The 18,022-nt window shown below is 42.8% G+C and overlaps 1 long non-coding RNA gene across 1 annotated transcript in view; it reads left to right on the top strand.

Moving 5' to 3' along the window:
• The window catches only part of LOC111725983, a 102,499-nt gene extending 99,252 nt beyond the window's left edge, over positions 1-3,247 (top strand). Inside the window, exon 3 of the long non-coding RNA XR_002773902.1 lies at positions 3,131-3,247. This is a non-coding gene — a long non-coding RNA (uncharacterized LOC111725983). The remainder of the gene's footprint in view (positions 1-3,130) is intronic.
• The last annotated feature ends 14,775 nt before the right edge of the window (positions 3,248-18,022 follow it).

Here is an 18,022-nt window from a genome sequence, read left to right as displayed (position 1 = left end):
CCTGTGTATTAAGCATCTACTATGTACTAGATACTCTAGTAGATACGTTATAGATGATGCAATACCTATTTAATCCCTGCATGTTATCCCTAATTTGCAGGTGAAACAAATTCAGGGACATTTACCAGCCTTCCCAAGTCACCCAGCTGGTAAGTGACAAATGTATCCAGGTCTCTGACTTCAAAGCCCAATGTCTTACTATCTCTGCTGAGTCACTCCACCACCTATTCCATCTCTTCACTGTTCCACTAGAATCCCTGCAAAGCTTTTTCCATCTCATGACAAATTATTTACAAAGTTTTTATTCTGCATGAGCAATAGGCCTTCCTAGTACCATCTAGTATGTCTTCTAATTACTACATGTGTGATTTAGTCTTGGTGTTAAATGAACTTGGGTAAGGCCATTACCCTCCATAAGAGAGAGAGATGCTCCTGACAGTCAGAAAATAGCTGAGGTCTGAAAGGAGTTGGCCATCCAACAGTGGTATTGATTGCCACGTCTCTTTTAGTCAGCTGTAGATTTCAAAGCAAAACATGGAGAGGAAGACCCGGGGATTGGGATATGCACACCAAAAAGTTTAGAATTTTAGCAGTTGAAAAGAAAAGAAAATGGTATGGTCTTATACGGAGGGACTCTTTTGTTTGGTTGGTCTGATCCTTATCTGGGTGTATTAGTCAGCTACTGCCAGAAAGGGCTATGTAAGAAGCAACCCCCAATTCTCAATGGCTTACTATGAAAACGTCTAGTTTTCTTATTCAGAGGTCTGTAGGTTAGCTATGGTTTTTCTGGGCTTGTCTCTGGATTGTATACTGAGTCACGTCTACTCCCGTATTTCCTTATTCTGGAACTAGCAGCTACATAGGGTATGTTCTTCTGGTGAAAGACCACAGAAGTGCAAGGGAATAAGGCAAACATCAAGAACATTGAAAACCTTCACTTTATGGCACATATGCTAACATTTCATTGTCCAAAGCAAGTCACATGGCCAGGCCAAAGTCAATGGGGACAGCCAACCATAAGGTCACTGGGTGGAAAAAGGAATGAAGAATCGAGATCATCCGATCTAACTCATTGGGGTAGAATCAGATTTGTTCTTGATGGTGAGGGGCAAAGAAAAATATTAACCATTTTTACCACAGGGGTGGTCACATAGTAAGTGTTCAATAAATTAATACTGGATGAATGGGTGAGTAGGGAGGAGGATGAAGGGATGGCCTAACAGCCAATTGCTATTGCAACTCAAGCAGGGGAATCCCAAGGGAAAGAAGTTAGAGATGGTACACATAAAATTATACCAGCCCTTTGGTCTAGGATGGGTTATCATTTAAGGATACAGGGATTTTGTAGCTCATATAGTTCCCTTTGTTAGGATGTGGGGTTAGAAAACTGGTATTTAGAAATTCGACTATTGCCAGACTCACATAATAGTAAACATACACTATTTTCCCTTTATTCTTCCTTAAGATTTATCAAAGTTCTTCAGCGTGACGGCATGCCCCAACTTGCCAAAAGCAGCCAAGAAAGAGGCTTTTCTCCATGCCTGGCTGGAGTTGTGATGGGGGACGTGGCATAGGAGCACAGATGGCGCTGGGCAAGAGGCAGCAACAGGGATACAAGTGACACCACTGCAAGGGAGTGGTCACTTCAGGGCTGGGGGACAGAGTCAGAAGATTTTGCCATCTGGAAATTCTCCCTCCAGAGCTCCTCTAGGCTCACTGTGTGAGAGCACGCTGGGTTCTAAGCATAATGAGGGCGGGGGGGGGGGGGGGGGGGGGGGCGGGGCACCACCAGGGACCCAGCTGTGGCTCCTGGAACAGGGCCAAGCCTCTTTCCACCTCTCTGGTATGGTCAGAAGGAATTATTCTCTAACACTGCCTCCTCCTGGGACCTTTCCAGATTTTAAAAAAAAAAAAAAAAAAAAAAAAAAGTCTCTCTTCCTCCTTCCCCTGAGCCCTCATTCCAATTCATTAGTGTTTCTCTTAGGGCAACTTTTCTTGTTCTACTCTTCAATGGTGTCCATTGCATCTTTGCCTCAACCTTTCTTACAAGCCCGTGAGCTCCTATATCCTCCATCGTGCCCACACTAGCCTGCCACAACCCCCAGGGTGCGTGCACTGAGCTCTCTCTCTTCCTCCCCATTCTCCTCGTTTCAGGTTTCTGCCGTGAAGGTAGCAGCCATACAGAGTGGGAGCCAAAAGTACAAGCTCCAGCATCCTGGGGCCATTTCTTAGCTGTGACCTTGGCCAATTTACTGACCCTCTGTACCTCCACACCCTCATCCATGAAATGGGATAGTGTGGGGGATTAAATAAATTAGCCCATATAAACCATTTAGAGTAGGGTTCTTGATACATGCTACTGACAACTCTACAGAATCTTACTTTTTGAAATCCAGTTCAATTTTAGCTCCACAGAGAACAGCACGGGTAGTGAGCTCACATGTGCTGGGTGCACAGCCTGTAATGTCAGCTTTGGGGTTCACGCTGGGAGTCGATGGCCCAGCTGTATCAGCACAGCTGTGAACCCTTGAGTCAAAAAGGGGCGTTTCTCTTTTCTTGCTTTTGCCGCAACTCAAATATTTTTAGATCTTGTAAATTCAGTTACATGCTTACTGCCAAGTGGATATTAAAACTTTCTACTGTGAAAAAGTTCTAAAGTGCCAGCAGTTGGCTAGAACCCACTGCTTCTCACCCCGGGCCGCACATTAAGATCACCTGGAGAGATTTAAAGAACCCTGATGCCCAGGCCACCCCCCAGCTCGGTAAGAGCAGATCCACCTTCTGAGGGTGAGGCCCAGGCATTAGCTCTTGGAACACCACACACTCCCTGAAGGTTACCAAATATAGAAAGCGCTAATGAGGATGCTAACAAGCCCCTCCCAGAATATTGCAACGAGAACTATGGAGGCCCCATTTGCTTTTCACCATGGTTTGTGTTAAACTGTGAAGTAGCCCCAACCAGCCCAGCACTCTGAGGCTCTGGTAACTGTGCCTCTCCAAGGACCCTCTTCACTTCCTGGACGTGGATTTTGGTTTCTTTTCTCAAATGAGCTGGGTGGTGAAAAAGATTATCCCAAGAGCATGAGGCAATGCTGTTTGTTCATGGTGTTCCTTGCTGCTCTTTTTCTAGGAAATTCTCTTGTGTTCTAAGAAGATGATTGCATTCACCTCTGCCCCCGACAAGTCATCGAAAAGCTGAGCTAAGGCCGAAGCTTCTCCAAAAACAGTTTTGTAGAGATTCGGGTGCATGAAATAAACAAGTTCTGAGTCCCAACGACTCTTATAAACTATTGATGGACAAGCTGCTTGATTCATGTCATTCATTTTGTGTGACTGTATTGATACCATAGCAATTCCTCACTTATCTGAATTAAGGAATAAGGTTATTCATATCCCATGGTTTTCTAGAAAATCGAAGCTGGTTCCCTTGGGTGCCAAAATCTTTCCTTTTAACCCTTATGTTCAAAAGAATGAGATCGTTCTGAAGTGTGACATATGGGATATACTGTTTTCTTTAATAGAGACTATGAACAATGATTTCATCCAGTAGGGTGACATGTCAAACCTTCAACTCACCCTGACTCAGCCTGAGTGTGTCTTTTTCCCCATGGAATAAACCCGAGCTTCCATTTCCCTCTGCCCCTCAGATAGCCAGCCTCCAGACCTCCACCTCCCTTACACCCGCCCCAGTGGGTCCTCAAGCCCTTCTGACCTTGTGTCCTGAGCACTTCCTAAACCGTCGCCCTCATCTCCTTCCCTGTTACTACTGCCCCATATCCACAGCTCACCACCTCCTCTGCCAGCCTTCTGGAAAAGCTACATCTCCATCTCCTTTCATATTCACTGATGGTCTATTTAAAACAAACACCTAGGATTGCGTGAGCTCATGACTTTGAGACTAGCCTGAGCAAGAGCCAGACCCTGTCTCTCCTAAAAATAGAAAAACTAGCAGGGCGTTGTGGCAAGCACCCGTAGTCCCAGCTACTCAGGAGACTGAGCAGAAGGATCACTTGAGCCTAAGAGTTTGAGGTTACTATGAGCTATGATGCCATGGCACTCTACGCAGGGTGACAAACAGATTCTGTCTCAAAAAAATAAAAACTAAATATACACTTGCTTGTGTCATATTGTTTGAAAATCTGGAAGTCAGTCAATGGCTTCCCATTGTTTGCAGGATGAAGTCCAAGCTTGGGACGAGAGCTAAGGCATCCTCTGTGACAGGCCCTCTGACTCTAATTTTGGGATCTTGCCCACCTCTTTGGTGGCACCCTGATGAAAGTATAGCTGTGCTTAGGCTCCCGTGCAGGAGCCTCTGGGCCTTTGCTCCTGCTGTCCCCAGGACCTGGAATACCTTTCCCTTGGCCTACGCAATTCCAACTCTCCCTTTAGGAACCAGGTACAGTTCAGTATCTTCTCTTAGAAAGTCCTCTTTTCTGGCTCGGTGCCTGTGGATCAAGGGGCTAAGGCGCCAGCCACTTACACCTAAGGTGGCGGGTTCAAATCCAGCCTGGGCCCTGCCAAACAGCAATGACGGCTGCAACCAAAAAATAGCCAGGTGTTGTGGCGGGCACGTGTGGTCCCAGCTACTTGGGAGGCTGAGGCAGGAGACTCACTTGAGTCCAGGAGTTGGAGGTTGCTGTAAGCTGTGATGCCACAGCACTCTACCCAGGGGGACAGCTTGAGGCTCTGTCTCAAAAAAAAAAAAAAAAAAAAAGAAGTCCTCTTTTCTGCCATGCTTGTTGGCTGAGACAGATGCCCCTCCCTCAAGGTCCCATCATGCCTTGTGCATGTGACAAGGTCAAGGTGAAGAACAGGCTCAATTCTGTCACATGATGTAGTTCACTGTCTACTGCCAGGCATCCTCAAACTACAGCCCGCGGGCCACACGCAGCCCACCTAGGACATTTATCCGGCCCGCTGGGTGTTTTTGCCACTGCTGCCAGTCCTGCTTAGAAACCGACTCGTCCCAGGGCCCACAGTCCAGCCTGCCAACAGTCTGAGGGACAGTGAACTGGCCCCCTGTTTAAAAAGTTTGAGGACCGCCAGTGCTCACATCTTCCCCTGTCTGCTTTCACTTTCAGCTGCCACTTAGCAAGGCCATCTTCAGACACATTTTTTATTGCCCCCTAACTCTCATGACATTCTAGATAGCAGCTTCTAATCTGTTCTGGCCTGGGGACTTGGAGGCGGTGCCTTATTAGGAATTACAGAACCAACAAAATGGTTGGTTGGTTGGGTCTGGATGTTGGCACTCTGGCTGATATAACTGATTTTTCTACTTTCCATTTTTGAGCCAAATTTCCTTCAATGAACATGCACAACTTTTATGATAAATATTTTAAAAACATATGTATTTTAAAGAGTAAGACTTTTAGTGAAGGTCAGTGGCTTAAGGTAATTCCTTAGAACTCCTGGATTCTAAGTGTGGTCCCTGCACCAGGACTAGCAGCCTCACCTGGAAACTCGGTAGAAATGAAAATTCTCAGGCCCTGCCCCAGATCTACCAAATCAGAAACTTGGAGGAAGGGGGATAGTGAGCTGTAACATACTAAGACTTCCAGGTGATTCTGATGTCTGCTCAGGTTTGAGGACCATAAAACAAAGTCCCGGGTGTTTACTGTGGGCTTGGTGACTATTGCTATTTCAGGGACTTAGAGGGTTTTTTGAGTTGTTGCTTATTTCTGAGTTTAGGGCCCCATGTTTATGGGGGCTTGTGGCTGCCGAAGGTCAGCTCTGTGGAACCATCCTGGGGCTTTGCAAAAGGAAACACAAACATACTGATTTCATAGAGAAGGAAAACAAAATATCATAGTGATACCAGAATTTCGTCTTCAGTAGGTTCTTGGTCTCGGTGATTTGAAGAATGAATCCAGGGACCACAGATCAGCGGTAAGACAGGATTTATTTACAGAAAAGAATACAAAAACACCAAAGCTCCTGGCAGAGAGAAACAACCCAAGTCGGGGAAAAAAACTCTCTCTCTCTCTCCTTTGTCTAGGGGTATAAATATGGTAGCATAGGTTCTCTGTAGTTAATTTAGTGTGCCCGGGTCCTCTGTAGTTACATTTGGCCAGGCCTCCATAACAATTTATTATTATTGTTCAATATTTCATTGCAGCAACTGTCTGATTTCTTTTCTGAATGTATTTATCTTCATTCGTTCTTTATGAGGTTTTTGTTTCTAGTCTTTATCTTAAACATTCTTATTAAATTTTAAGCCTTTTTAGTTTTGTGAAAGTGAAAAGTGGAAACCAAGTAAACACATATATATGTATAGAGAATATTAAAAAAAAATTTTAAAAAGGGCAGCACCTGTGGCTCAGTGGGTAGAGCACCGGCCCCATACATTGAGAGTGGCAGGTTCTAATCCAGCCCCGGCCAAACTGCAACAAAAAATAGCTGGGCATTGTGGTGGGCGCCTGTGGTTCCAGCTGCTCGGGAGGCTGAGGCAAGAGAATCACCTAGGTCTAGGAGTTGGAGGTTGCTGTGAGCTGTGACACCACAGCACTCTACCAGGAGCAATAAAGTGAGACTCTGGCTCTTAAAAAAAAAAAGAATGGATACAATCCCTTTGCTTCCTAGGCCTAGGAAATCTACATAAAATTGACCAGGCCTGGGAAATGGAGGTTCCCTATTCAGCTGCAAGTACAAGGGGAGGGAGACACTAAGGTGCTGGTGTCTCCCGGGTAGGTGTCTGGCCCCGCTGGCTACAGGAACCTTCACTGCCTCCCCAGCAGGTGTCTGCCCCCCACGCCCACCTACCCGCTAGCCCACAGGTTCCTCTGCCAGCTGCTGCCACACCCACACCACCAGGGCGGAGGCGGCGGGTCTGCCCCCCCCCCGTCCCCCCCCCCCACCCGGCGCCACCTGTCCTGTATCAATAGTGTCACAGGATAGGGGTGGGAGAGTTAATGGGTAGATGAAGGGTTCAGATTTCTTTCGAAAGGTTCTAATTATGAAGCTCCCAATTTCTATGGACATTTTTAAAATATTGAACAAAGATCAATTGAATGGAGAGGAGAAAAGTAACAAGACATAGTGGCCAGGTGCCATTGTGACACCAATTATGGTTTGGGGGGTTAGGTGTCATAATGCAGAGAAGGTGCCACAGAGAATAAGCTTGGGGACAAGAATGAGGCGGCTTTTGTCTTTTGGTTCCAGAAGAATCTTGGGTCTTATTCTTTGAGTTTTTGACTAACCTTTCAAGTTTTTACTTATTCTCACATATGTAAGATTTTCAAACATAATGCACGTACAAACACAGGCTAAGAAATCAAGGGCATATGACTAAAAGTAACTCTTCTATCTTGGCCCCTAAACTCTCTCCTCGGAGATAAGCACTTGTTAATCCTTCAGAAATATTCTCCATATAAGGACATATTACACCAAAATCATGTTGCTTTTTCCCCCCTCTTATGTCTGTAGGTTGTCCCATGTAGGACGCTCAGAGTACCTCATCTGTCACAGCTGCACAGTATTCTGTTGTATTATGGGATGTATTTAAGAAGTTTGTTACACCTGGGTTTGGGGGCGTGGGCCTTCCTTTACCAAGAGAGCACTTCGGCTGGTTGCCTTCAGCTGTGGGGTAAACAATCTCTATTTGCTCCTAGGCACTGTGCACATTTTCTACCTCTGTAATTCCCCATGGCCTGGCCTTTGGTGAGCATATCGTTCCGATTCTCCCCTTCCTCCCCGAGGCCACGTTAGCCCCATTTGTAAAATCATTTGTTGAGAATGTAGAGTCCTGAGAGTGAATGGAATGCGAGTCACATGGCAAAATGTGTTACAGAGCATAAAGAAAAGAAAATAAGTACTGGGAATTTTATGCAACTCTCCAGGGCTCTGGAAAGCCTTATTTGGAAGAGGGATCTGCCTTGGTGTTTCACACCACTTTAAAAAGATGAACCAAACACCCTATAAATCACTCCCTCTCAAATATGAACATGCCTCTGGAATAATTACACCAAATGAATGGGGTTCATTTCCCCCCCCCCCCAACAAACAGAGTTCCCACTGTACCAAATACTGGGCACATACGCATCTGTGAACAAAATCTCCTGGAGCTTAGGTTCTAGCAGAGGCCCAGTATTAGTTTTCTAGGGCTGCCACGATGTCACCACAGACTGAGGAGCTTAAACAACAGAAACTTACTTCCTCATGAGCCTGGCGGTCGAGTATCCATGATCAAGACGTCACAGGTTTGGTTTCTCCCGAGGCCTTCTCCCGGTTCCCTCCTGTGGCCTCTTCTTGGGCACAGGCATCCCTGCGGTCTCTTCCTAGACGGATTCCAGTGATACTGGATCAGGGCCCACCTTAACGATCTCATTTAGCCTCAAAGACCTCTGCAAAGAGGCAATCTCCCAATACAGTCACATTCTGAGGTATCGGAGGGTAGGGCTGCCACATGTAAGTTTAGGGCAGATGCAGTTCTGAAGTCTCAGAGCTTCGTGCTCTGTAGCATTCCTCAAACTTTAACGTCCATCTGCTCACCCAAGGATCCTGATGAAATGCAGGTGTTAATTCATAGATGGCGCCTGAGATTCCGCATGTGTAGCAAGTTCTGGGTAATGCTGACACTGCCCATCCACGGCCCACACTCCGGAGTAGTGAGGCAAAGCCTTCCCCAGCAATAAGATGACTTTTGGGGGAAAAATCTTTCCTAAGTGACCTGTCAAGAGCTCTATGAGAAAAAGGAGAAATTCCTCCCAGCAGTTCATCACTCAGGAGAGAACTTTCAGAGTGCCTTCCTGATGGTTATCTGTGCAAGCACAACAGGTTACATAAACTCCTCAGGGCTGTCGGTTTCCAGCAGCCAGCCCACTGGCCCGTTTATTCCTGGATCCGAGTGGGGGTAGCCTCACACTCCAGCCTTGGAGCGCTACTCATTTACCAGCACAAGCCAGGGATTTAGGAGGAAGCTTTAAGGTCACACTACCAGCTGGTGCTCCCAAGCTTGTTAGAACTGGATCATGCCTTTGAGACCATTGACAATGACCAGCTTCCCAGCACCTTTTCAGAGAGAAAAAGATCTGGGTGCAGACACATGAAGTCTCTAAGTTCACTCGGATGGTTGAGGGCAGGGCTGCACCCAAGGACCCCACTTTCCAAAGCAGTTCTTCAACCTTGGCTGCAGATTAGAATCACCTAGGGAGCTTTTAAAACATACACACCACGCCCAGGCCCCACTCTAGGCCAATTAAATCAGAATGTCTCCCAGCTGGGGTCCAAGCACTTACTTTTTTCAAAAGCGCCCCCACGCGGGTGGGTGTAGTAGCTCATACCTGTACTCCTAGCACTCTGGGAGGCCGAGGTGGGGGGATCACTTGAAGCTAGGAGTTGTTCCATCACTTGAGACCAGCCTGAGCAAGAACAAGACTCCATCTCTCCTAAAAAATAGAAAAATTAGCCAGAGTGTGGCTCAGCAGGCTGAGGCAGGAGGATGGCTTGAGCACAAGGGTTTGAGGTTGCTGTGAGATGACACCACAGCACTCTAGCATGGGTGACAGAGCAAGACTCTGTCTCAAAACAAAAACAAAAAAAGACACCCTCTCACGCATGTCTTATGTACCAGCAGATGATAACTGTTGCATTGTCCAAAAGTAACAGGTCTCACACTTGAGCACACTGGCCAAACCATTGATTGCTTGACCCCAACCCCAGAGTATCTGAGTTACTAAGTCTGCAGTGGGACCCGAGAATGTCCATGTCTAACAAGCTGGGTGACGATGATGCTGGTCTGTCCTAGAGGCGTATCCCTGTGGTCTGCTAATTCACCTGGTCCCAAAGGCAAAAGCAACTGCCAGTTCAGTTGCCACCACTTTTGGCACTCACCCCTCTGCATGCTGTTCTTGATTTCCTTTCTCTTTGAAGGCTAACTTCAGAAATCACTTGTTGCAGATTTTATCCTGATTTTATTCATTTAAAGACACTGGGGTCTGACTGAAGGGAAGAAACTTGCATTTGCTCTAAGCTTCCGGTTCTGTGGAGTAGAAGAACAGCCCTGCTTATCCTGAGCACCGTATGTCTATTTTAAGACCTTCCATGGCTCAGCGCCTGTGGCTCAAGCAGCTAAGGCACCAGCTACATATACCTGAACTAGCAGGTTCAAATCCAGCCCGGGCTGCCAAACAACAATGTGGCTGCAACCAAAAAAATAGCCGGGCATTGTGGTGGGCGCCTGTGGTCCCAGCTACTTGGGAAGCAGAGGCAGGGGACTCGCTTGAGCCCAGGAGTTGGAGGTTGCTGTGAGCTGTGATGCCACGGCACTCTACCCAGGGCGACAGCTTGAGGCTCTGTCTCAAAAAAAAAAAAAAAAAAAGACCTTCACCAAGCACCTCCTCCCCACCCAACACACACATTTTCCTGAGTTCTATGTAGATGAATCAGAACACAACAGTTTCATTTTCCTGAAAATACTTGCTCAGTTTCAAACTGATGGCCAAGTTCTAAAATATACCAACCCCAAACACTTGAAAGGTCTCCTAGATGTTTGCCAAAGCAAATACAAAGGCATGGCAAGCTCACCATTTTCCTCCAGCTGACGCACTTTCCAAATCCAGTTAATGGCTGATTTGTGGGTGAAGAATCTCCCCCAGCTGCAATTTGAACCGAGAGCTGGAGAATCCCACCACTGGAGCTTCAGAGTCTGGAGTTAAGGCTGAATGTGTGGTTAGTACACAGGCAAGGGGCATTTTCCATCCTTGCTATGCTGCCTGGGAGAACCAAAAGACCACGTCCATAGTAGAGGGTCGAGGGGGATATGCTGCCACTCTTCTCACCCTTACAACAGGCATCATATTTATAGGTTCGTTGTGAGGGTTTAACGTGTGAGTGCCTACTATGTGCCAGGTGCTGTGCTATGCCGTACCATGTAGGTACTCAGTAGTGATAGTTTTTAGTATTTTATTGCCTCACAATCAAGTGTGGATTGTGATAGAATGTAGGAACCCCAGATTGGTAAGACATCATTCTGCCAACGTTTTCCCATCATTCAGATGGTCTGAAGAATCCACACAAATGTGGTGGAAAGAATAAAAATGGAACACCGTGACCTGTCAGCGCCTTCTACTCCAACATTACACAGCTTTCTCTGAGGCCGTAAAAATGGCTCCAAAATGGGATCTCGCCTAATGTGCACAACGTGAGGGTGCTCAGCACGCCCCCTGGGTGAAGGGCTCAACTACAACTTGAACTTTACCTTAGAAATGAAAACAGAGGGCAGCGCCTGTGGCTCAAAGGAGTAGTGCACCGGCCCCATATGCCGGAGGTGGTGGGTTCAAACCCAGCCCCAACCAGACACTGCAAAAAAGAAAAAAAAAAAAAAGAAAACAATGTAACCTAAAAATGTATACCCTCATATTAATTTGAAATAAAAAGACATATAAAAATGACTCAAAAATTCATGCAGCATTTGCCAAACTTACTTGATAAAAAATCAGCTGGGATGCTTTTAAGCACAGGAATAGAATAGTAGCCACCGGCCATATGTAGCTCATGAGCACTTTGAATATAACTACTTCAAACTGAGGTGTGCTTAAGTACACAACACACATGGAATTTTAAGACATCTCATTTATAAAAATGTTTCTTGCTCTATTTCCAATATGTAAACAAAATACATTGCTTTTTTGAGACAGAGTCGCACTTTGTCACCCTCAGTAGACTGCTATGCTGTCATAGCTCACAGTAACCTCAAACTCTTGGCCTCAAGCCATTCTCTTGCCTCAGCCTCCCAAGTAGCTGGGACTGCAGGCGCCCGCCACAACACTTGGCTATTTTTTGGCTGCAGTTGTCGTTGTTGTTTAGCAGGCCCGGGCCAGGTTCAAACCCACCTACCTCCAATGTATGTGGCCAGTGCACTAACCACTGAACTACCGGGGCCAAGCCCATTTATATTTCAAATAAAAATATATTCATTAAAATTAAAATCCATTTGAATAAAATCCATTGAAAATATTTGAATAACATTCATTTAAATAAACGTTATTTAAATATACCAAGTGTATTAAAATTAGGTACACCCATTTTTTGACAGATATAAGCAAGTTTGGGCTGGTTTAGTCTAATTTTAGCCAATTTTGACGGGTTTCAGCTCATTTCAACTGCTTTCAACCAGTTTCCCCTCATTTTTTGGACCATTTGAGCTGGTTTGGACTAGTTTAGACCGTTTTTGACTCCTTTCATCCAGTTTCAACTGGTTTCAGCTGGTTTGAACTAATTCAGATAGGTTTCAGCCAGTTTCAGCCTATTCAGATTGGTTTCAGCTGGTTCAGACTGGTTTCAGCCACTTTGGCCTGGTTTCTCCTATTTTGGACTAGTTCAGCCTGATTTCAACCGGTTTCACCCAGTTTGCTGTAATAGTTTTCTTCAGGCCAATAGGACATTATATTTGGGTGATATGTGGCGAAAGCTAGGTGGCAGCAGCCGCATAGGATGATAAGGCAGGAAGCCAGATCCGGAAGACTGATAACGGTGTCTCAGTCTCCGCTCATCAGCTCTGGTCAGCGGCGGCTCAGTGCCTAGAGGTCTGGCCCCTAGGAAATTCTTTTTCTTCTTTCTTTCCAGGTCTGCTCACGCCCATGATCTGGACAATTCTTCCCCTCTCCTGGATGACCAGGTTCCCTAATTTGCACAGTGCAATATTGGGCCCAGCCACACTAGCCTCCCAGCTTGTCTTAGAGGGATCTAAGGGGTCATATCATGTCTCTTCACTACCTGACACCTACCTATGTCTACCGTAAAAGAGCCCTCTGACCAGCCCCCACTTTGTTCTTTGCTTACAGCAATGATTTTCCACCCATGTGCCATGAAAAATTTTAAAGATCATTGATTAAATTATTTGTGAAAGAAATTCAAAGCACACTAAGTATATTCTTTTTAGCTCTTTTTTTTTTATTAACATAATTTAAGTGTGCTGTGGAAGTTTAACTATAGGTTCAAGTGTGCTGTGAGATAAAAAAGGTTGAAAAACACTGGCTTACAGGAACCTTGTTCTGGGAGGATGTACTAATCAAGGTCTCACTTTATCCTGATTTTGTTGCATTTGATTTCCTGCAAATGTTTTAAACTGTGGCTAATTAGACTGCCTCCCTCAACAAAAAAAAAAAAACTGCAAATAAATTTCCAAATACAGTAAGTCCTCACATATTGTCATTAATGGGTTCTGGGCAAATGCGACTTTAAGTGAAATGACATATAGCAGGTCCTTGAATAATGTTTGAGCACAATGTTGTTTTCTTATAACATTGATGAGAAGAAGAAATTGGTGTCATTATGTAAGGGCTACCTGGAAGGGCTATCTATCCATTTTTATTATTACATGGCTGGACAAATTTTAGACAGACCTCTATGTTGGTTTACTTAAAGTCACAGTTTCCCAGAACTTATCAATGATATTAAGCGAGGACTTACTACCATGTTTCCCCAAAAATAAGACACTGGCTTATATTTAGTTTTTCTCAAGAAGACACACTAGGGCTTATTTTCAGGGGATGTCTTATTTTTATTAAGTATAATACAGCAATCTACATTTATTCAAATACAGCTAAGTCATCTTCTTCTGGAACCTGACAGGGGGAGCTGACCTTGTTGGTGGGGCTGGCCCTAGTGATGCGTCAACTCCTTTCCCCTAGCCATTCGCACATGCGCAATAGGATGCCTGCGACCACGGTTACCACACGTGCACCTGCGCAAGTGCGAATGGCTCGGAGAAAGGAGCTGTGGCAAATAAAAGGTATTCCAGTCTTCCTTACCACTCTGCACTGAAATGCAGGGCATGGCTATGCAGATACGTGGCACAGCCACACCCATCACTAGGTCTTATTATAGGGGTAGGGCTTATATTTAACAAATGCATAGAAATCCTGCTAGGGCTTATTTTGGGGGAAACATGGTATATTGAGAATTTGATGCCAACAGAGTTCTCCATAAAAGAACTTGTAGAGAACGTACAGTGGAAAGAAAAAATATGACCTCAGATGGAAGGTTTGAGATACAAGAAGAGAAAAATGAGCAAGTAAAGTAGTAAACATGCGGACAATCTAAAATATCAGTGAGTTCAACAGTGATATAAGGTTAAAAAATAGAACCATGATATCCAGTAGCAGTAAGTTGTAAGTCAGGCAGATAGTGATTTCTAAGTTCTCTAAAATTCTTGTGTTTTTTTAACAGGAAGGTATAGATCTCAATATAAATGTTGATGTTACTTTTTGTATGTCGAAATTTATAGGATGACTGCCAAAGCAATGAAAGTTGTATTAGAAGATGCTAATTGCTTTTAAAAATAGATTTAAAAATAGGAAATGGCTGAGATACAATGGAAATGTATTTCTTGCTTATGTGACAGTAATGGGTTGGAGTGGTTCTTCCTCTGCAGAGATTTGTTTTCTGGACTTTATTCTTTTCTCATTGGTGTATACCACACCATCCTAATTACTATAGGTTTCCAATAGTTCTTGATAATGGTGAACGTAGTTCCTCGTCTGAGCTTTCCTTCATTAGGAGTTTCTTGGCTCTTGCTTCTCTGAGAATCAACACCTATTTTAGTCAGCTTTTCAAGTTCTACAAAAAAACATTCTTCGAGATTTTTATCAGAATTACAACGATATATACTATAGCAACATGTTCAAAATATTGAATTTATTTCTCCATAAACATGGGTATTTCCCAATTATTTAGACTTCTCATTGTGATTGTGCTCATGTACAAAGCAGAATTTTCACTTTGTCGTCAAAAGTCTGACTTATCTTTTGTCATGTTTATTTTATGGTACATTATACGTCTAGACGCTATAATTATTTTATTTTACATTTTCTGTTCTTTACTAGTGTACATAAATGCAAGTGCTTTCTGTAGGTTGATTTTCTTTTTTACACACAACAAACGAGAAAATCTGCTAACTTCTCTTACTAATTCTAGATAGTTTGAGTTTTCTGTGCAGACCATAACATCATCATAACATTTTGCTTCCTTTTCTCTAATGTAGAAGGTATAAGACCTTTTGTTTCTCTCTTCTTACGGCACTAGTTCAGATGTACAGTCCAGTATTGAAAAGTTTTAGTGGCCACTTTGTTCTTGTTCCTGATTTTAAATCGGGGGAGATCGTTTTAATGTTTCATTATTAATTATGTTTGATGCATATTTTGTAGAGACTCTGTCAGGCAAAGGAAATTTCCTTCTATTCTTGCTAAGAATTTTTATAATTAATAGATAACGTGCTTAACAAATATTTTTCTGCATCTGTAGAGATTACCATATGCCCTTTCTTCTCATTTATTTTGGTACAATGAAGAATTATGTATGTGTAATTTTTATATATATATTATATATATGTATATTAGGACAGAATATTACTCTGTTGCCCTAGGTAGAGTCCCATGGCATCATAGCCCACAGCAACCTCAAACTCTTGGGCTCAAATGATCCTCTTGCCTCGGCCTCCTAGGTAGCTAGGACTATAAGTGCCCACCATGACACTTGGCTAGTTTTTTCTATTTTTAGTAGAGACAGGGTCTCACTCTTTCTCAGGCTGGTCTGGAACTCCTGAGCTCAAACAATACACCCATCTTAGCCTCCCAGAGTGCTAGAATTACAGGTGTGAGCCACTGTGCCCAGCCTGAAGAAATGTATTAATTGACTTTCTAATCAATATATCTGCTATTGCTGAAGAAAACTCATAGCAGTTATTTTTGTCATTTTTATATGTTGCTAGATTTTGTTTAGGATTTTTGTACCTGCATATTTGTAGGAGAACTAGGCCTATAACTTTCCTTTGCCATACTCTCATATTCAGTCAAGTTTCAGTATCAAGCTAACCTCACAAAATAACGCAAAAAGGCCCCAAACTGGGAGATGATATTTGGAACATAAGTAACAGAAAAAAGATTAGTATTCAAAGCATCTGAAGAACTCTAGGATGTAAATAAAAAAGTCAAGAAAGCTAACTTTAAAAAGTAGGCAAAAGACTTAAAGAGAAGGAGAAATACAAATTTTATAAATTACCAATAAACATTAAAAGATTGCTTGACCTCCATTTATAATTAGAGAATGCAAATAAAAAACGTACTATGCTATCACTTTACATACCTCTAACAATAATTAAAATTGTGGTGAAATTAAGTGTTGGCAAGGATATAAAGCAATTGGAACTCTTCTGGGTATAACCAGTTTGAGTAACCATTTGATATATATCCAGTAAAGTAAAATGCATTTACCTCATTATCTAGTAATGTAATCTAGTAAGGTACAACTAGCTAGAAGTAGGAAATTTGTTGGTAAGTATTCCTAGGAGCAACGTTTCTAGTAAGAAATGGAAAAAAGTCCCAATGATCATCAATATAAGAATGCATAAAAAAGATGCACTTGTACCCTTGAAAGACAAACCATAGAGGTGATCTTTCTAAAAGTAGAGTACAAATGTCTTAACACAATAACTAAGCAAATGTCATAAAGTCTATGTTAATCAGTTTGATGAAAATATTTCAATTTGTATATGAAAACACTACACTGTACCCCATGATTGCATTAATGTACACAGCTATCATTTAATTAAAAAAAAGAAACAAAAAAAAATAAGAATGCATAAATACACTATGGCTTATGCATAAATACAGTGAAAATTAACAAACGATTGATTTATATGACAGCATGGGTCTCAGGCATTCAACATAAAATGTAAAAAGCAAGTCTCAGAAATCATACAGTATGATTCCATTAATATAAAATCGAAAAATACTAAAAACTACACAATGTGTCCTTTAGAGATACAGAAGTATGTGACAAAACTACAAAGAAAAATGCACTGTAAACACCAAATTCAAGGCAGTGGTTACTCTGAAGATGGGAAGGAAGATGATGAGATCAGCAACGTTCACAAGGAGGTGAAATTCATCAGTGATGCTCCTATTAAAGTCGATTGTGGTACTGTTCTCATTATCATTCTTTTAACTTATATGCATTTTATAAAGATAATTTTTCATAAAACACATTTCATAGAAGAAAAGAGATAAACTTGCAGGCTCAAATCAGGAAAAGAGTGACAGAAACAGAGAACAGAGAAAATATTCTCTCAGAAGATGTTAGCAAAGAAATAAAAACAGCTCCCAGGAATATAGGATGTGAGTAGGTTATATGGGCATGCCAAGACATACAAACAAAAAAATCTCAGAACGCCAGGGCACAGAGAACGTTCCAAAAGTATTCGAAAACAGAGTGGCCCCAGACAGCAATATTGAAAGCCAGGAGACAGTGGGACATCATCTTCAAATCCTGATGCCCAAGAGAAACAATTGATGGAATGTGATGATAGAATAAAACATACTTCTAAATAGGCGAGATCTCATAAAGTTTGGCTCCCAAAGTTTACCAGCTTAAGAAATCACTGCAGGATGTGTTCCAGCAAACCGAGGGAAGAAACCATAAGGAAAACGGAGGAAGTAGAAATAGGGAATCCAGCACAGGCGTGAGATGAAGGCCTGCAGAGGGTTGCTGGGAGCAGCCCTGCTACAGGCCTAGTGTACGAATGATACCGATTGGAATGATGCTTCCAAGAGAAAATGGTACTGATGCATTATCTAATGGGTTAAACCACACTGAAAGGAATTTCAAAGTCTTCTTCGAGAGTTTAGAGATGAATTGGTGAAAGATATATCTGAAAAGCAAAAAACAAGTGATTAGTAACTCTGAGAAAATCCAATATTAGGATATAAATGGAATCAGTATCTGCTGTCTGCTATGAACAATATTTGCCTAGTTATATAGACATTGAATCTTAATTTAACCAAAAGTATGTTATAAATATATTAGGGGGTGGGAGAAGAAAATGAATATGCTTAAGGAATTGGGTGAGGTAGCTAAAACCTATTCTGTCATAGTAGCTAACTAATAGCTAATTCTACTTAAGAAAACTTAAGAAATAGCAGTAATAATGTCCTATATCAAAGTATATAAAAAGGTTACCAAGAGTAACATTTAGAAGATCTATAAGTAGTGGCCTTTGAAAAGCAGAAAACAGGATTGGGAGGAG

This window comes from Otolemur garnettii, unplaced genomic scaffold (assembly GCF_000181295.1).
Source record: "Otolemur garnettii isolate 467f Iridium unplaced genomic scaffold, OtoGar3 scaffold00051, whole genome shotgun sequence".
NCBI classification, from domain to species: Eukaryota; Metazoa; Chordata; class Mammalia; order Primates; family Galagidae; genus Otolemur; species Otolemur garnettii.
The sequence above is the reverse complement of the archived record's forward strand: the minus strand, read 5'-3'. Positions and strand labels throughout refer to the sequence as shown.